Source organism: Lolium rigidum, chromosome 4 (assembly GCF_022539505.1).
Source record: "Lolium rigidum isolate FL_2022 chromosome 4, APGP_CSIRO_Lrig_0.1, whole genome shotgun sequence".
Lineage (NCBI taxonomy): Eukaryota > Viridiplantae > Streptophyta > Magnoliopsida > Poales > Poaceae > Lolium > Lolium rigidum.
In genome coordinates this window covers 141054350-141073061 of record NC_061511.1, presented here as the reverse complement: position 1 = coordinate 141073061, position 18712 = coordinate 141054350, and positions in this window count along the sequence as shown.

The window sequence follows — 18712 nt, the reverse complement described above, 5'->3', positions numbered from 1 at the left end:
CTAGGATCCATTTTATTCAAACAAAACAAAAACAAAAAACAAACCGACGCTCCAAGTAAAGTACATAAGATGTGACCGAATAAAAATATAGTTTCAAGAGAAGGAACCTGATAATTTTGTCGATGAAGAAGGGGATGCCTTGGGCATCCCCAAGCTTAGATGCTTGAGTCTTCTTGAAATATGCAGGGATGAACCACCGGGGCATCCCCAAGCTTAGACTTTTCACCCTTCTTGATCGTAGTATATCATCCTCCTCTCTTGACCCTTGAAAACTTCTTCCACACCAAACTCGAAACAAACTCATTAGAGGGTTAGTGCATAATCAAAAATTCACATGTTCAGAGGTGACACAATCATTCTTAACACTTCTGGACATTTCCCAAAGCTACTGGAAGTTAATGGAACAAAGAAATCCATCCCACATAGCAAAAGAGGCAATGCGAAATAAAAGGCAGAATCTGTCAAAACAGAACAGTCCGTAAAGACGAATTTTATTGAGGCACCAGACTTGCTCAAATGAAAATGCTCAAATATAATGAAAGTTGCGTACATATCTGAGGATCACTCACGTAAATTGGCATAATTTTCTGACTTACCTACAAAGAATTTTGCCCAGATTCGTGACAGCAAAGAAATCTGTTTCTGCACAGTAATCCAAATCTAGTATGAACCTTACTATCAACGACTTTACTTGGCACAACAAAACACTAAACTAAGATAAGGAGAGGTTGCTACAGTAGTAAACAACTTCCAAGACACAAATATAAAACAAAGTACTGTAGCAAAATAACACATGGGTTATCTCCCAAGAAGTTCTTTCTTTATACCCATTAAGATGGGCTCAGCAGATTTAATGTTGCACTCGCAGCAAATAGTATTTGGAGCAAAAAGAGAGCATCAAGAAGCAAATCCAAAACACATTTAAGTCTAACATGCTTCCTATGAAGAGGAGTCTTGTACACAAATGAATTTATGAAGAACAAAGTGACAAGCATAAGAGGATAAGACACGAGTAACTTCAAGATTCTCAACATAAAGAGGGGAAACTTAATATTATTAAGGTGCATATAACCATATTTCCCTCTCTCATAATAACTTTCAGTAGCAACATGAGCAAACTCAACAATATAACTATCACATAAAGCATTCTTATCATGAGTCTCATGCATAAAATTATTACTACCCACATAAGCATAATCAATTTTATTAGTTGTAGTGGGAGCAAATTCAACAAAGTAGCTATCATTATTATTCTCATCATCAAATATAGGAGGCATATTGTAATCATAATCAAATTTATCCTCCATAACAGGCGGTACCAAAAGACTACTATCATTATAATCATCATAAATAGGAGGCAAAGTATCATCAAAGTAAATTTTCTCCTCAATGCTTGGGGGACTAAAAAGATCATGCTCATCAAAACCAGCTTCCCCAAGCTTAGAATTTTCCATAGCATTAGCAACAATAGTGTTCAAAGCATTCATATTAATAACATTCCCATTAGCATGCATATAAAGTTCCATGGGTTTTTTAATTCTCTCTTCAAAAACATCAAGTCCTAATTCAAGATAAAGTTCATAAAGATCTCTCATATTTTTGTTGTTTTCCATTATGCATAACTAGTGTAAACAAGAAACAAAAAGATGCAATTGCAGGATCTAAAGGAAATAGCTTCGAGCACAAACACAATGGCGCCAGAAAAGTACTGTACACTGGAACCGCAGTATGAATGCCTTTACCTTTCCTCCCCGGCAACGGCGCCGGAAAATAGCTTGATGTCTACGCCCCCTCCTTTTCCTGTAGACGAGTGTTGGGCCTCCAAGAGCGAGAGGTTTGTAGAACAGCAGACAAGTTTCCCTTAAGTGGATCACCCAAGGTTTATCGAACTCGGGGAGGAAGAGGTCAAAGATATCCCTCTCATGCAACCCTGCAACCACAAAGCAAGAAGTCTCTTGTGTCCCCAACACACCTAATAGGTGCACTAGTTCGGCGAAGAGATAGTGAAATACATGTGGTATGAATAAGTAGTAGCAACGGCACCAGAAAAGTGCTTTGCCCAGGACAGTAAACAAGCAGTAGTAACGTAGTAAAACAGTAAACAAGCAGCGATAGCAGTATTTAGGAACAAGGCCTAGGGATCATACTTTCACTAGTGGACACTCTCAACATTGATCACATAACAGAATAGATAAATGCATACTCTACACTCTTTTGTTGGATGATGAACACCATTGCGTAGGAATACACGAACCCTCAATGCCGGAGTTAACAAGCTCCACAATTCAATGTTCATATTTAAATAACCTTAGAGTGCATGAAAGATCAACACGACTAAACCAAGTACTAACATAGCATGCACACTGTCACCTTCACACTACGTAGGAGGAATAGATCACATCAATACCATCATAGCAATAGTTAACTTCATAATCTACAAGAGATCATAATCATAGCCTACGCCAAGTACTAACACGGATGCACACACTCTGTCACCATTACACCGTGCGGGAGGAATAAAACTACTTTAATAACATCACTAGAGTAGCACACGGATAAATTGTGATACAAAACACATTGCAATCATAAAGAGGTATAAATAAGCACTTCACTATGCCATTCATAACGGTGAATAAGTATTACGTGAAATATAGCCTAAGAGACCCACACGGTGCACACACTTGTCACCTTTACACACGTGGGACAAGGAGTCTCCGGAGATCACATAAGTAAAATTCACTTGACTAGCATAATGACATCTAGATTACAAGCATCATCATATGAATCTCAATCATGTAAGGCAGCTCATGAGATTATTGTATTGAAGTACATAGGAGAGAGATGAACCACATAGCTACTGGTACAGCCCCGAGCCTCGATGGAGAACTACTCCCTCCTCATGGGAGACAGCATCGGTGATGGAGATGGCGGTGGTGTCGATGGAGGAGCCTTCCGGGGGCACTTCCCCGTCCCGGCGGCGTGCCGGAATAGAGACTCCTGTCCCCCAGATCTTGGCTTCGCGATTGCGGCGGCTCTGGATGGTTTCTCGTACCGTGACTTTTTCCGTATCGAGGTTTTAGGTCGAGGGGGCTTAAATAGGCGAAGATGCGGCGTCAGAAGGTCAACGAGGCGACAACACCATAGGGCGGCGCGGCCAGGGCCTGGGCCGCGCCGGCCTATCATCTGGGGCCCCTGTGGCCCCCCTGCGCGACTCTCGGGTGTTCTGGATGCTTCCGGGTAAAATAGGACCCCGGGCGTTGATTTCGTCCAATTCCGAGAATATTTCCTTACTAGGATTTCCGAAACCAAAAACAGCAGAAAACGAGAGCTGGCCCTTCGGCATCTCGTCAATAGGTTAGTTCCGGAAAACGCATAAATATGACATAAAGTGTGCATAAAACATGTAGATATCATCAATAATGTGGCATGGAACATAAGAAATTATCGATACGTCGGAGACGTATCACGCGTCTTCCACTTCTCTTCATTCCCTAGCACTTCATAGCAATGATGCAAGGTGAATGGCTTGCCAAGAATCTTGTTGCCTTTCTTGTTCTTCTTTCCCACATCCCTAAACAATCCTTGAGCCATGGAGTTCTACACATATGCGGAAAAGAAAATAGATGAGCCATATGAAGTAGAACCGTATTCTTGTCATATGAGCCATATGGTGAAACATAGTAGAATGACTTACCCTATCATTCTCATTAGTGCCACTTGGATTGAGAACATCGATGTTGGCTTAGACGCCCGCCCATTTTTGGCAATCGGTGTTGATACCGGACCAACGGGACCGAAGTGAGCGCATGGTTCGCTCGATCCCACTTGTGTTGTATGTGTTGAAGTAATCCGTCATCCTCATCCAATATGTTTCTCTTGTTTGGTCGGTACCGGTTGTTGGATCCATTCCAATTGTCAACCACGTCTTGCAAAGCAACTTGTCCTCCGCTATGGTGTAGTTGGCGGACCGGCCGGGAGGGCGAGGTTCAATCAACCCTTCTCCTTCCTCATCTACATCCTCATATTCCTCCTCCCCATCGGTGGCTTCATCATGCAAGAACGAGGATCCAACATTCATTGTCTCCATGAATGCCGCATCATCCACTCTACATTGCAATAAAATTCATTACTACACGGCTAGCTATGCATCTAATAAACTAGAATTCGACAAAAACTAGTGTTTTTACCTCTCGGGCATTTCATCATCCACCATATGTGCGCCCGCGCGGTTGCCGGACGGAGGCGTCGGCTGGGTCAGCTGGGTCGGCGGAGGAGGAGGAGGAGGGGGCGCCTGGTTCGGCTGGGTCGGCTGGGTCGGCGGCGGAGGAGGAGGAGGAGGCTGCCGGCGGGCGACGGGCTTCTTCGCTTTCTTCGGCGGCGCGACAGCGGCGGGGCCGAGGTGTGACCGTTTGGTCGCCGGTACCTTCCCCCTCCTCGGTGCGGTGCCCTGCGCGGCCATCTGCGCCGCGGCGGCGCCGGCGTGCAGTGCCCCGCGCGGCGGGACGAACAGCGCGCGCGCAGAAGCCGTTGGGTTGCCGCCGTCGGCGCCGACGCTAGGGTTTGGCGGCGGCGCGGCGGAAGTGGCGGCGGCGGACGGTGCGACAGAGTAGGGAGGGGTCGGCGGGTTGCCGGAGGGGTCGTCCATCGTCGGGATCGCCGGCCGCGCGCGGAGACCACGGATTGGGCGCTCGGGGTAGCGACGCGGAAGAGGAAGTTTCAGCGCGGGGGATTTTTCGCGCTTGGACGAGCGTTGCCGCGCGCTGTAGCCGACGTGGCAGATATGCCGCTCCGGTTTGTGCAAAACGCTGCGCGCTCTAAATTTTTTACAGCGCCGCGCCGTTTACCGCGCCCGCTGGAGCGCCGCATTTCCTCCCGCGCGCGCTATATCGGACGTTTTTATGCCGCGCGGCCTATATAGCGCGCCTGTTGGAGATGCTCTTATGCGCTGCTAGGGTAGGGTTCCTCGCTTGCCGCCGCCGCCGCTTCTAGATGCAACCGAGCACAGGCGTGGCAGTGTGTTCTTTCTTGTGACCTCTCGAAGATGCGGCCTCTTGGCCCACTTTTGTAAGCCCCATTAGCTTTAGCTGGTTTCTTTTCCGTTCGAGAGGGCCTTCAAGCCAAAGCCCATTTAGGATTCCTGTGGAACTTGGTAGTTCGCCCGAGCAGCTAACCATTATAACCATCGCTAGGGAAACCGTTAATGGGCCTAGCCCATTAGTTCGATTGTTTCAAAATTTTCCAAATTCGAAATTTCTTTAGATTTGAAATTTGCTTAGATTTTAAATTTCTCATATTCGAAAATTTCTTAGATTTCAAATTTGTCCAGATTCAAAATTTGCTTAGATTTAAAAATTGCCCACATTCGAATTTGCTCAGATTAAAATATTGCTTACTTTCAAATTTGTTCGAATTTAAAATTTGCTTACCTTTAAAATTTGCTCGACTTTAAAATTTATTTAAAAACAAAAAATAAAAAATTGAAGAAAAATCAAAAGAAAACCAAAACCCCAAGAAAAAAACAGAAAAAAACTCGACAAAAACTGGAAAACCCGAGGCCTACTGGCTCCCTGCCCTGTTGATGGGCCTTCAAGCCAAAGCCCATTTAGGATTCCTGTGGAACTTGGTAGTGTCTCTTTCTAGGTACTAGTATGGTTTCTATGAAGGTTAGCTTATATGGCCTCGGCCCGTTAAATCCTCCCGGTTTTCCTTTGTTGCGTGACTTATTTTGACCCGATCTAACTAGCTACACCACATCTCGCTCCCCCGATGCTCATGGAGAACTATGGTTCCGCCCCTCGCCCCCACCTCCGCCCCTCCTCCAGGCGCGCCCTTGTCAAGGAATAGGATATGTACCTAATATGGGGTAATAATGGTCTACCAGTTGTATGAGGGTAGTATTGGTATTTTACCCATGTGGTCATCCTGTAGCTGCCTTAGTCTTTATAAGACTAGAAATATATCCCGTTCCAATTAACTAAGAAAATACAAACCCTAATTTTATATTATACTTAATTTCTGTTCTTCAATTATTGCAATTTATCTTAGCAATTTATCATGTTTATGTCTCAATTCTGGTTAAGTTCATGTTTTAGTTGATCCTCTTTCGGTCAGATCCAGGGGGATCCTAACAAATGGTATCAGAGCAGTGAATTCTCGTCTCAAAATTTTCCCCAAGCGGCCACCTTCATCTGCTTCTTCTTCCCATCGAATCCGTGCAAATCCATGGACCATGGCAACCTCGTCCTATCCCATTCCCTTCTCTCCCGCACCCGTCTTCTCCGAATCTACCTGCCCAAATTGTCCTCCGCCAGCTTTTTCCCCAATCCCCGCCACCACACCCGCGTAGAGGCCCACCACCGGCTTCTTCCCCGCTCCAGTTTTTTAAACTGAAGGCAAGAGGCCTTGCTTTAAATTAATAAAGTCGTGCGGCAGATAGATACAATAATGTTGAGACAGCTTACAACACAACACCCAACTCGAAAACACAAAGATGAACCAGAAACATGGCTTGAGCCGGCGATGTCCTCCTCGCAAGAGCGCCAAGACAGAAGCAATAGCAGCACTAGGTAGGCAATGTCATGTAGGGCAGCACACAGTGATCACCAACGTTGTCAACAAAGGAATAACTTCCTCCTCCACCGCCGAAGAGAGTCATTACCCTCTCGCCCTGGATCGCATGACGTCGTACCATTGGCAGGTGGAGATGTTCACGTAGAACAAGGAGATATACCTTCCAGGAGACCAACCGGAGATCACACATACCATCTCGCCTCCAGGCACACCGGTGCGACGATGAATTTCAACGAGGACACCTAGGAAACATGAAAGCTTGGGAACGACCAACGAACTCGAAGACGGAACGGAGCCAAGCATCAGCCACGCCGCCAATAGAACCACACCAACCATAGAAACGCTCGCCGCTACGCCACCGGGCCCCAGACGGCGCCTCCAAGGAGGGAACGACGCCAAGGCGCCGCCGCCATCCAATCCAACGAATTTTGGGCTTTCACCCGGGACGGGGGTAGGAGGTGAGGTGATGGGACTTCATGGGCGCCTCACCAGGTCACGGCGCCCCAAAGGCATCGTTGCCACTGTGGTCAAAGACGAGGATTTCTCCCGGCCCCAGCCCGCCACACCCGCTCCCCAGCCATCAGACACCGACATGAAGCCGACATCGCAGGGGAGCCTATAGATTTGTTTGATCTGCATAAACATAAAGTGAGATTTGTGGTTTTGATTCAGCGGTTCATGGGACCCGCAGTTTTACCTTTTTTAGGTACATTGTTTCGCTAGTTACAACTAAGAGAAGGCCACTTATATGAACTAAGAGAAGGCCACTTGTTAGTAGTCGCCATGTTTGCTACCTTGTCCTCATCTTCCTTCTTTGCCTCCTCTTCAAGCAGCTCCTCCTTCGGGTCCTTGTCCGTCCCCTCTTCTGCTCTCCTCCTTTCAGCTCATGGTCTGGTTGTGTGGCCAAATCCCAGCCAAACAGCAACACCTTCTCTTTTTCTTCCGTGGCTGCACGCTTCCTTGGGATTTGATCAACCGCTGGCATGTGCTCATCCGAGTCTCCGAAGTTGACGGCTACCGACGCAGCTTCCGCTAAAGAAAAGGCTCCTCGCCTCCCTCCGCTTGCCCTGTGTGCTCTGCTGCCTCGGCTCCCGGGACGCCGCGTACAGAAGACCAACCGCTCCTCCTGTTCGTGCCGACGGCTCACCTGTCGACGAATCTAAGAGAAACGGAGGTAGCCTCAGGGAGCACGCTGTTCTAGATCTCCGCCTTCTTCTGCCAACCCAAAGACAACTCTACCTCTCTCTCATACAGATCTTATTGCAAGAATTCATCCTCCCGGGAAGAGGAAAGGGGAAGATGATAGAAGCTCTATCCACTCACTTATATTTTTCCTGAGAGAACACGAAAGCCACTCACTGACTGCTCTCCGTCCACTTCGTGATTTCCAACAACAGCGCCCAGCAATGCTATGTTACAGTTTAAACGGGCCTAAATAATGGTCCTATTTGCGTCCTTCAAAAAAATAAATTCCACATGTTGTTTCAGCTATAAATTTTACATATTTCTGTAGTTTCCAGATCACGGCGTAATACATAAATTAAGGAACGCTGAAACAGAGCACTACTAGCACCATCCTCAGGACTATATCCTTCAATTCACGGGTGAAGAAGTCAGATTCTGATTCTCTGCCCGGTTGAATAAACCATATTATTCCTGAGCTGGTGATGTATCTTTCAATTCCAGATCCGCCAGCTTGTCCGATCCCCCCAAATATTTCACGCAGTTTATACCCAATCACAGATCCCAACACCATTTGTTAGGATGATCTCTTCGCGTCCGAGCCTAACGACTCGAACTCGGACCCTTGACCTCGTCCACCCCCTGATCGGGGGCGCCCAACCGCATCTGGTTGGTGTGCCACTGTCGCCTGTGCTATATATACAGTGGTGGGGGCGGTGGCACACATTACGAGGTTGACCGGAGTGCCACTCGCCCCACCAACACACCCACCGATTAGGGTTCGCACAGTGCCGACGGGAAGCTCCGCTGCCACCACTCCTCTCCCGACCTCACGCCGTCACCGTCGCCATCACCACCATGTCGACTTCGACAGGTTCGTCGTCCTCCAGGGATAAGGTAAATGCTCACAGACCCACAGTACATCTCTCTACCGACACAGATCCTACAGCTATCGATCTAGCGCTTTTAACATTGGTATTAGAGCCTATTCTAGGTTGTAGATCTTGTGTTTCCGGGGAGATTAGATGAACAGATACCCTAACCCTAGATCCCCACCGCACAGAAACCCTAGATTGAAAAGGGAAAAGAAATATTCTTATAGGCCGGGGCCCTGGGCTCGCCGGCGAGAAAGTACAGGCCACAACGACAGAATAGCGGCTGTTGTGCTGAAACTGCGCGACCGCCGGCAAAGGCACCACCACTCTGCGCCGCTTGATGGCGGTGCGCCCACCCTCGGGTGAACGCACCGCCGGAAAGAGGGCCAGGGGAGCGCCGCCGCTCGTCTGCGCCGCCGGACCGTCGTGTTTTGGTGGTGAGATGGAGCAGGTGGCCAAGGGAAAGGTGGAGAAAGAGAAAGGGGCGGGCACGCCGTCACCGGAAAAAGAACAAAAGAAAAGAAAAAGAACTGATGAATCATCGGAATTATGGCACTGTCGCTTAGGCCATATTTCGAGGGGGAGAATAGAAAGACTCGTTAAAAATGATATTCTTCCTCCATTAGAATTCTCAGACATAGAACAGTGCATCGATTGCATTAAAGAAAAAATTGTAAAGCAAATTAGAAAGGGTGCAAATCGAACCACAACAACACTAGAAATAATTCACACCGATATATGTGGACCATTTCCTGTGAAAAAGCGTGGATGGCTATGATTCGTTCATAACATTCACGAGTGATTACTCTCGATATGGTTATATTTATCCAAAAAAAGAAAGAACAGAAGCGTTGGATAAATTCAAAATATTCAAAGCTAAAGTTGAAAATTAGCATGATAAAAGAATAAAGATAGTCAGGTCTGATCGTGGAGGGGAGTACTACGGTCGACATACTCCATATGGCCAAGTCCCTGGACCTTTCGCAAGGTTCCTATAGGAGACTGGAATAGTCGCCCAGTACTCGATATCGGGCGAACCTCAGCAGAATGGGGTAGCTAAAAGGCGCAACCGTACCCTTATGGATATGGTGCGCGGTATGATGAGCTATTCCACCCTACCATTGGGATTGTGGATTGACGCGTTAAAAACCGCTATTCACATTCTAAACAAAGTACCAAGCAAATCGGTGCCCAAAACGATGTACGAGCTATGGACAGGGAGAGTGCCTTCTCTAAACCACCTGAAAGTGTGGGGGAGCCCTGCTGAGGCCAAAGTATTCAATCCAAATATCGCAAAGTTAGATACCAAAACAGTCAGCTGCCATTTTCTTGGCTATCCTGTAAAGTCAAAAGGTTATCGTTTCTACTGTCCAGAGAAACTCACAAAGTTTGTGGAAACGAGACATGTTGTCTTCTTAGAGGACGAAATTATGAGGGGGAGCATGGTAGCTCGGAAAATTGATCTTGAGGAGAAGAGGGTGCATGCACCTAATCCGATGACTCAGGAGCCATTTTTTGCGCTACCATGTGCACCTGTACCGATGATCCCTGCGATTGTGGTGTGATACGTCTCCGACGTATCGATAATTTCTTATGTTCCATGCTTGTTTTATGACAATACCTACATGTTTTGTTCACACTTTATGATGATTTTATGCGTTTTCTGGAACTAACCTATTGACGAGATGCCGAAGTGCCAGTTCCTATTTTCTGCTGTTTTTGGTTTCAGAAATCCTAGTGAGAAAATATTCTCGGAATTGGACGAAATCAACGCCCAGAGTCTTAAAACTCCACGAAGCTTCCAGAACACCCGAGAGCCGCCAGAGGGGGGCCACAGGGGCCCCAGATGACAGGGTGGCGCGGCCAGGGCCTGGGCCGCGCCCCCCTACTGTGTCGTCGCCTCGACGGCCCTCCGACTCCGCCTCTTCGCCTATTTAAAGGTCCCTGACCTAAATCTTCGATACGGAAAAGCCACAGTACGAGAAACCTTCCAGAGCCGCCGCCATCGCGAAGCCAAGATCTAGGGGACAGGAGTCTCTGTTCCGGCACGCCGCCGGGACGGGGAAGTGCCCCCGGAAGGCTCCTCCATCGACACCACCACCATCTTCATCACCGCTGATGTCTCCCATGAGGAGGGAGTAGTTCTCCATCGAGGCTCGGGGCTGTACCGGTAGCTATGTGGTTCATCTCTCTCCTATGTACTTCAATACAATAATCTCATGAGCTGCCTTACATGATTGAGATTCATATGATGATGCTTGTAATCTAGATGTCATTATGCTAGTCAAGTGGATTTTACTTATGTGATCTCCGGAGACTCCTTGTCCCACGTGTGTAAAGGTGACAAGTGTGTGCACCGTGTGGGTCTCTTAGGCTATATTTCACAGAATACTTATTCACTCGTTATGAATGGCATAGTGAAGTGCTTATTTATATCTCTTTATGATTGCAATGTGTTTTGTATCACTATTCATCTATGTGCTACTCTAGTGATGTTATTAAAGTAGTTTATTCCTCCCGCACGGTGTAATGGTGACAGTGTGTGCATCGTGTAGTACTTGGCGTAGGCTATGATTGTGATCTCTTGTAGATTATGAAGTTAACTATTGCTATGATAGTATTGATGTGATCTATGCCTCCTTTCGTAGCGTGAAGGTGACGAGTGTGCATGCTATGTTAGTACTTGGTTTGGTTATGTTGATCTGTCATGCACTCTAAGGTTATTTAAACATGAACATCGAATATTGTGGAGCTTGTTAACTCCGGCATTGAGGGTTCGTGTAATCCTACACAGTTAGTGGTGTTCATCATCCAACAAGAGGGTGTAGAGTCTAGCATCTATCTATTTATTCTGTTATGTGATCAATGTTGAGAGTGTCCACTAGTGAAAGTATGATCCCTAGGCCTTGTTCCTAAATACTGCTATTATCGCTGCTTGTTTACTGTTCTACTGCATTTGTACTGTCCGCAATATTACCACCATCCATCACACGCCAGTCCTGGACAGCAAAGCACTTTTTCGGTGCCGTTACTACTGCTCATATTTATTTATACCACCTGTATTTCACTATCTCTTCGCCGAACTAGTGCACCTATTAGGTGTGTTGGGGACACAAGAGACTTCTTGCTTTGTGGTTGCAGGGTTGCATGAGAGGGATATCTTTGACCTCTTCCTCCCTGAGTTCGATAAACCTTGGGTGATCCACTTAAGGGAAACATGCTGCTGTTCTACAAACCTCTGCTCTTGGAGGTCCAACACTGTCTACAGGAAAAGGAGCGTGAGTAGACATCAAGCACTTTTCTGGCGCCGTTGCCGGGGAGGAAAGGTAAAAGATACTCACACTCCGGATCTCGGCTACTAAGCTATTTTCGCCGTTGTAAGTACTCGAAGCTATTTCCTTTAGATCCTGCAATTGCATCTTTTTGTTTCTTGTTTACACTAGTTAAGCATAATGGAAAACAACAAAAATATGAGAGATCTTTATGAACTTTATCTTGAATTAGGACATGATGTGTTTGAAGAGAGAATTAAAAAACCCATGGAACTTTATATGCATGCTAATGGGAATGTTATTAATATGAATGCTTTGAACACTATTGTTGCTAATGCTATGGAAAATTCTAAGCTTGGGGAAGCTGGTTTTGATGAGCATGATCTTTTTAGTCCCCCAAGCATTGAGGAAATTTTTTACCTTGATGATACTTTGCCTCCTATTTATGATGATTATAATGATAGTAGTCTTTTAGTACCGCCTGTTATGGAGGATAAATTTGATTATGATTACAATATGCCTCCTATATTTGATGATGAGAATAATAATGATAGCTACTTTGTCGAATTTGCTCCCACTATTACTAATAAAATTGATTATGCTTATGTGGAGAGTAATAATTTTATGCATGAGACTCATGATAAGAATGTTTCATTTGATAGTTATATTGTTGAGTTTGCTCATGATGCTACTGGATATTATTATGAGAGAGGAAAATATGGTTGTAGAAATTTTCATGTTACTAAAACACCTCTGTATGTGCTAATTTTTTTGAAGCTACACTTGTTTTATCTTCCTATGCTTGTCACTTTGCTCTTCATGAACTTGTTTATTTACAAGATTCCTATGCATAGGAAGCATGTTAGACTTAAATGTGTTTTGAATTTTCTTCTTGATGCTCTCTTTTGCTCCAAATACTATTTCTTGCGAGTGCATCATTAAAACTGCTGAGCCCATCTTAATGGCTATAAAGAAAAGAACTTCTTGGGAGATAACCCATGTGTTTTTTACTACAGTAATTTTGTTTTATATTTGTGTCTTGGAAGTTGTTACTAATGTAGCAACCTCTCCTTATCTTAATTTTGTTGCATTGTTGCGCCAAGTAAAGTCTTTGATAGCAAGGTTGATACTAGATTTGGATTACTGCGCAGAAACAGATTTCTTGCTGTCACGAATCTGGGCCTATTTCTCTGTAGGTAACTCAGAAAATTATGCCAATTTACGTGAGTGATTCTCAGATATGTACGAAACTTTCATTCAATTTGAGCATTTTCATTTGAGCAAGTCTGGTGCCTCTTAGAAATTCATCTTTACGGACTGTTCTGTTTTGACAGATTCTGCCTTTTATTTCGCATTGCTTCTTTTGCTACGTGGGATGGATTTCTTTGTTCCATTGACTTCCAGTAGCTTTGAGCAATGTCCAGAAGTGTTAAGAATGATTGTGTCACCTCTGAACATGTGAATTTTTGATTATGCACTAACTCTCTAATGAGTTTGTTTCGAGTTTGGTGTGGAGGAAGTTTTCAAGGGTCAAGAGAGGAGGATGATATACTATGATCAAGGAGAGTGAAAGCTCTAAGCTTGGGGATGCCCCGGTGGTTCATCCCTGCATATTTCAAGAAGACTCAAGCATCTAAGCTTGGGGATGCCCAAGGCATCCCCTTCTTCATCGACAAAATTATCAGGTTCCTTCTCTTGAAACTATATTTTTATTCGGTCACATCTTATGTACTGTACTTGGAACGTCTGTTTGTTTTTTCTATTTTTGTTTTTTCTTGAATAAATGCTTGTGTGGGAGAGAGACACGCTCCGCTGGTTCATATGAACACATGTGTTCTTAGCTTTTAATTTTCTTGGCGAAGGTTGAAACTGCTTCGTTAATTGTTATATGGGTGGAAACTGGAAATGCTACATGTAGTAATTGGTATGATGTCTTGAATAATTTGATACTTGGCAATTGTTGTGCTCATGCTTAAGCTCTTGCATCATATACTTTGCACCTATTAGTGAAGAAATACATAGAGCTTGTTAAAATTTGGTTTGCATGAGTGGTCTCTCTAGAGTCTAGATATTTTCTAGTAAGGTGTTTGAACAACAAGGAAGACAATGTATAGTCTTATAATGCTTGCAATATGTTCATATGTGAGTTTTGCTGTACCGGTTCATGCTTGTGTTTGTTTCAAATAGCCTTGCTATCCTAAGCCTTGTACTGAGAGGGGATACTTCTCGTGCATCCAAATCCTTGAAGCCAAACACTATGCCATTTGTGTCCACCATACCTACCTACTACATGGTATTTCCTGCCATTCCAAGTAAATACTTCATGTGCTACCTTTAAACCTTCAAAATGCTTCTCAATTTTTGTTAATGTTTCATAGCTCATGAGGAAGTATGTGGTGTTTATCTTTCAACCTTGTCATTTACTCTTGACAGACTTTCATAATGGACTAGTGGCACATCCGCTTATCCAATAATTTTGCAAAAAGAGCTGGCAACGGGGTTCCCAGCCCCGATTAATCAAATTTCATTAATAATTCTCTTCACATGTTTTGCTCTGATTCATCAGTAAGCAACTTAATTTTGCAAATAGACACTCCTCCATGGTATGAGATTGATGGTAGGCACCCGAGGATTCGGTTAGCCATGGATTGTGTAAGCAAAGGTTGGGGGGAGTGTCACCCATAATAAAACTAAAGTACATGTGTAAACAAAAGAGAAGAGGGATGATCTACCTTGCTGGTAGAGATAACGTCCTTCATGGGAGCCGCTCTTGAAAGTCTGGTTGGCGAGGTAGTTAGAGTGCCCACTACCATTCGTTGACAACAACAAACACCTCTCAAAACTTTACTTTTATGCTCTCTATATGATTTCAAAACTTAAAAAGCTCTAGCACATGACTTAATCCCTGCTTCCCTCTGCGAAGGGCCTTTCTTCTACTTTTATGTTGAGTCAGTTTACCCATTTCCTTCTATCTTAGAAGCAAACACTTGTGTTAACTGTGCATTGATTCTTACATGTTTGCACATTGCACTTGTTATATTACTTTGCATTGACAACTATCCATGAGATATACATGTTACAAGTTGAAAGCAACCGCTGAAACTTAATCTTCCTTTGTGTTGCTTCAATGCCTTTACTATGAATCTACTGCTTTATGAGTTAACTCTTCTGCAAGACTTATTGATGCTTGTTTCGAAAGTACTATTCATGAAAAGTCTTTGCTATATGATTCAATTGTTTAACCATTGCATTTACATTGCTTTGAATCGCTGCATTCATCTCATATGCTTTACAATAGTATGATTAAGATCATGTTGGTAGCATGTCACTTCAGAAATTATCTTTGTTATCGTTTACCTACTCGGGACGAGTAGGAACTAAGCTTGGGGATGCTGATACGTCTTCGACGTATCGATAATTTCTTATGTTCCATGCTTGTTTTATGACAATACCTACATGTTTTATTCACACTTTATGATGATTTTATGCGTTTTCTGGAACTAACCTATTGACGAGATGCCAAAGTGCCAGTTCCTGTTTTCTGCTGTTTTTGGTTTCAGAAATCCTAGTAAGAAAATATTCTCGGAATTGGACGAAATCAACGCCCAGAGTCTTAAAACTCCACGAAGCTTCCAGAACACCCGAGAGCCTCCAGAGGGGGGCCACAGGGGCCCAGATGACAGGTGGCGCGGCCAGGGCCTGGACCGCGCCCCCCTACTGTGTCGTCGCCTCGATGCCCCTCCGACTCCGCCTCTTCGCCTATTTAAAGGTCCCTGACCTAAATCTTCGATACGGAAAAGCCACAGTACGAGAAACCTTCCAGAGCCGCCGTCATCGCGAAGCCAAGATCTGGGGGACAGGAGTCTCTGTTCCGGCACGCCGCTGGGACAGGGAAGTGCCCCCGGAAGGCTCCTCCATCGACACCACCGCCATCTTCATCACCGCTGTTGTCTCCCATGAGGAGGGAGTAGTTCTCCATCGAGGCTCGGGGCTGTACCGGTAGCTATGTGGTTCATCTCTCTCCTATGTACTTCAATACAATAATCTCATGAGCTGCCTTACATGATTGAGATTCATATGATGATGCTTCTAATCTAGATGTCATTATGCTAGTCAAGTGGATTTTACTTATGTGATCTCCGGAGACTCCTTGTCCCACGTGTGTAAAGGTGACAGTGTGTGCACCGTGTGGGTCCCTTAGGCTATATTTCACATAATACTTATTCACTATTATGAATGGCATAGTGAAGTGCTTATTTATATCTCTTTATGATTGCAATGTGTTTTGTATCACTATTCATCTATGTGCTAGTCTAGTGATGTTATTAAAGTAGTTTATTCCTCCTGCACGGTGTAATGGTGACAGTGTGTGCATCGTGTAGTACTTGGCGTAGGCTATGATTGTGATCTCTTGTAGATTATGAAGTTAACTATTGCTATGATAGTATTGATGTGATCTATGCTTCCTTTCGTAGCGTGAAGGTGATAGTGTGCATGCTATGTTAGTACTTGGTTTGGTTATGTTGATCTGTCATGCACTCTAAGGTTATTTAAACATGAACATCGAATATTGTGGAGCTTGTTAACTCCGGCATTGAGGGTTCGTGTAATCCTACACAGTTAGTGGTGTACATCATCCAACAAGAGGGTGTAGAGTCTAGCATCTATCTATTTATTCTGTTATGTGATCAATGTTGAGAGTGTCCACTAGTGAAAGTATGATCCCTAGGCCTTGTTCCTAAATACTTCTATTATCGCTGCTTGTTTACTGTTTTACTGCATTTGTACTGTCCGCAATATTACCACCATCCATCACACGCCAGTCCTGGACAGCAAAGCACTTTTCTGGTGCCGTTACTACTGCTCATATTTATTTATACCACCTGTATTTCACTATCTCTTCGCCGAACTAGTGCACCTATTAGGTGTGTTGGGGACACAAGAGACTTCTTGCTTTGTGGTTGCAGGGTTGCATGAGAGGGATATCTTTGACCTCTTCCTCCCTGAGTTCGATAAACCTTGGGTGATCCACTTAAGGGAAACTTGCTGCTGTTCTACAAACCTCTGCTCTTGGAGGCCCAACACTGTCTACAGGAAAAGAAGCGTGAGTAGACATCATGGTGCAAGCGCCTGTTGTGACTCCACCCATGACAACGATGAGTGAAAATTCGGAACCTGTCCGTCCGTAACCGAATGAACCATTTGTTGAGCATGAAAGGGAGCAACAACAGCCACCTCCTAGAAAGTACAAAGCACGACTTGTGGCAAAAGGATTTACACAAAGAGAAGGGATAGATTAAAATGCGACATTTTCTCCAGTCTCATGTAGTTCCTTCAGAATCATAATGGCACTAGTTGCACATTTTGATTTAGAGTTGCATCAAATGGATTAAAGCAAGCCTCCACACAGTGGTATCTAAAGTTTAATGAAACAATTAAGAGATTTGGATTTAAAGAAAATATTGAGGACAACTGCGTTTATGCAAAGTTTAAAAGAGGGAAATATATTTTCCTAATCTTGTATGTGGATGATATTCTGCTTGCCAGCAGTGATGTTAGTCTACTGCAAGAGACAAAGAAGGTTTTGTCCTCAAATTTTGATATGAAAGATCTTGGTGAAGCGCCATATGTTTTGGGCATAAAAAAAATCACCGAGATAGGAACAATGGAGTATTAGGATTATCGCAAAAGGCTTATTTAGAAAAGATTCTAAGTAAGTATAATATGCATAAGTGTAGTGCCACACCTGCCCCTATAGTCAAGGGCGACAGTTTTGGGAAACATCAAAGTCCCCAAAATTAGTTCGATCTCGATCAAATGAAAGCGGTTCCATATGCTATGGCTATTGGAAGCCTACAGTATGCACAAGTGTGCACTCGCCCTGACTTAGCATTTATCACCGGAGTACTCGGTAGATATCAAGAAAATCCAGGTTTTGAACACTGGAAAATGGTAAAGAAGGCATTGCGTTATGTGAAAGGCACAAAGAATTACATGCTAACATACAGAAGATCTGATTCCCTAGAAATAAGAGGGTATTCAGATGCAGAGTTTGCGGGGGGATAGAGATGATAGAAAATCCACATCTGGATATGTATTCACCCTCGTAGGGGGAGCTATTTCGTGGAGAAGCTCCAAACAGACCATAGTTGCATCATCCACGATGTATGCAGAATTTATAGCATGTTATGAAGCCACGGGGCAGGCATTATGGTTAAAGAAATTTATACCCGACTTGGAAGTGGTAGATTGTATTGACAAACCATTAAAGATGTACTTGCGACAATGAGCCTGCGAGTATTTTATGCTCACAACAACAAGTCGAGTACAGCTACGAAACCGATTGAGGTTAAGTATTATGTTGTGAAACACAAGGTCCAGGATCAAACAATAAGTCTCGAGCATATAAGGACAAAAGATATGCTTGCGGATCCGCTAACGAAAGGCTTACCACCCAGCGTGTTCAAGGAGCACGTAGCCGGCATGGGTTTACTGGAAAGTCTTACCTATCCTGGATCATAAGAGGCCCAAAAGTAAAAGAATTTGTTCCAAAACAGAGAAGTGCATTGTGGCTGTCTGATTCTATCGGAAATAGAGTTGTGACGATGAAACATGCCCTATGTACTGATCCAAAATGAACTAAATAAAATGAAAGAATAAAGTTAAAAGAAAAGTTGAGATCAAGGGGGAGAATGTTAGGATGATCTCCTCGCGTCTGTTGGGGGGATGACCCCCGGTATGCCAAAGGCATGCCAAACCGGATGGTTTGAGCAGTCAAAGTACCGGTTTAAAGGTTGTTCCGGATAACAAAGG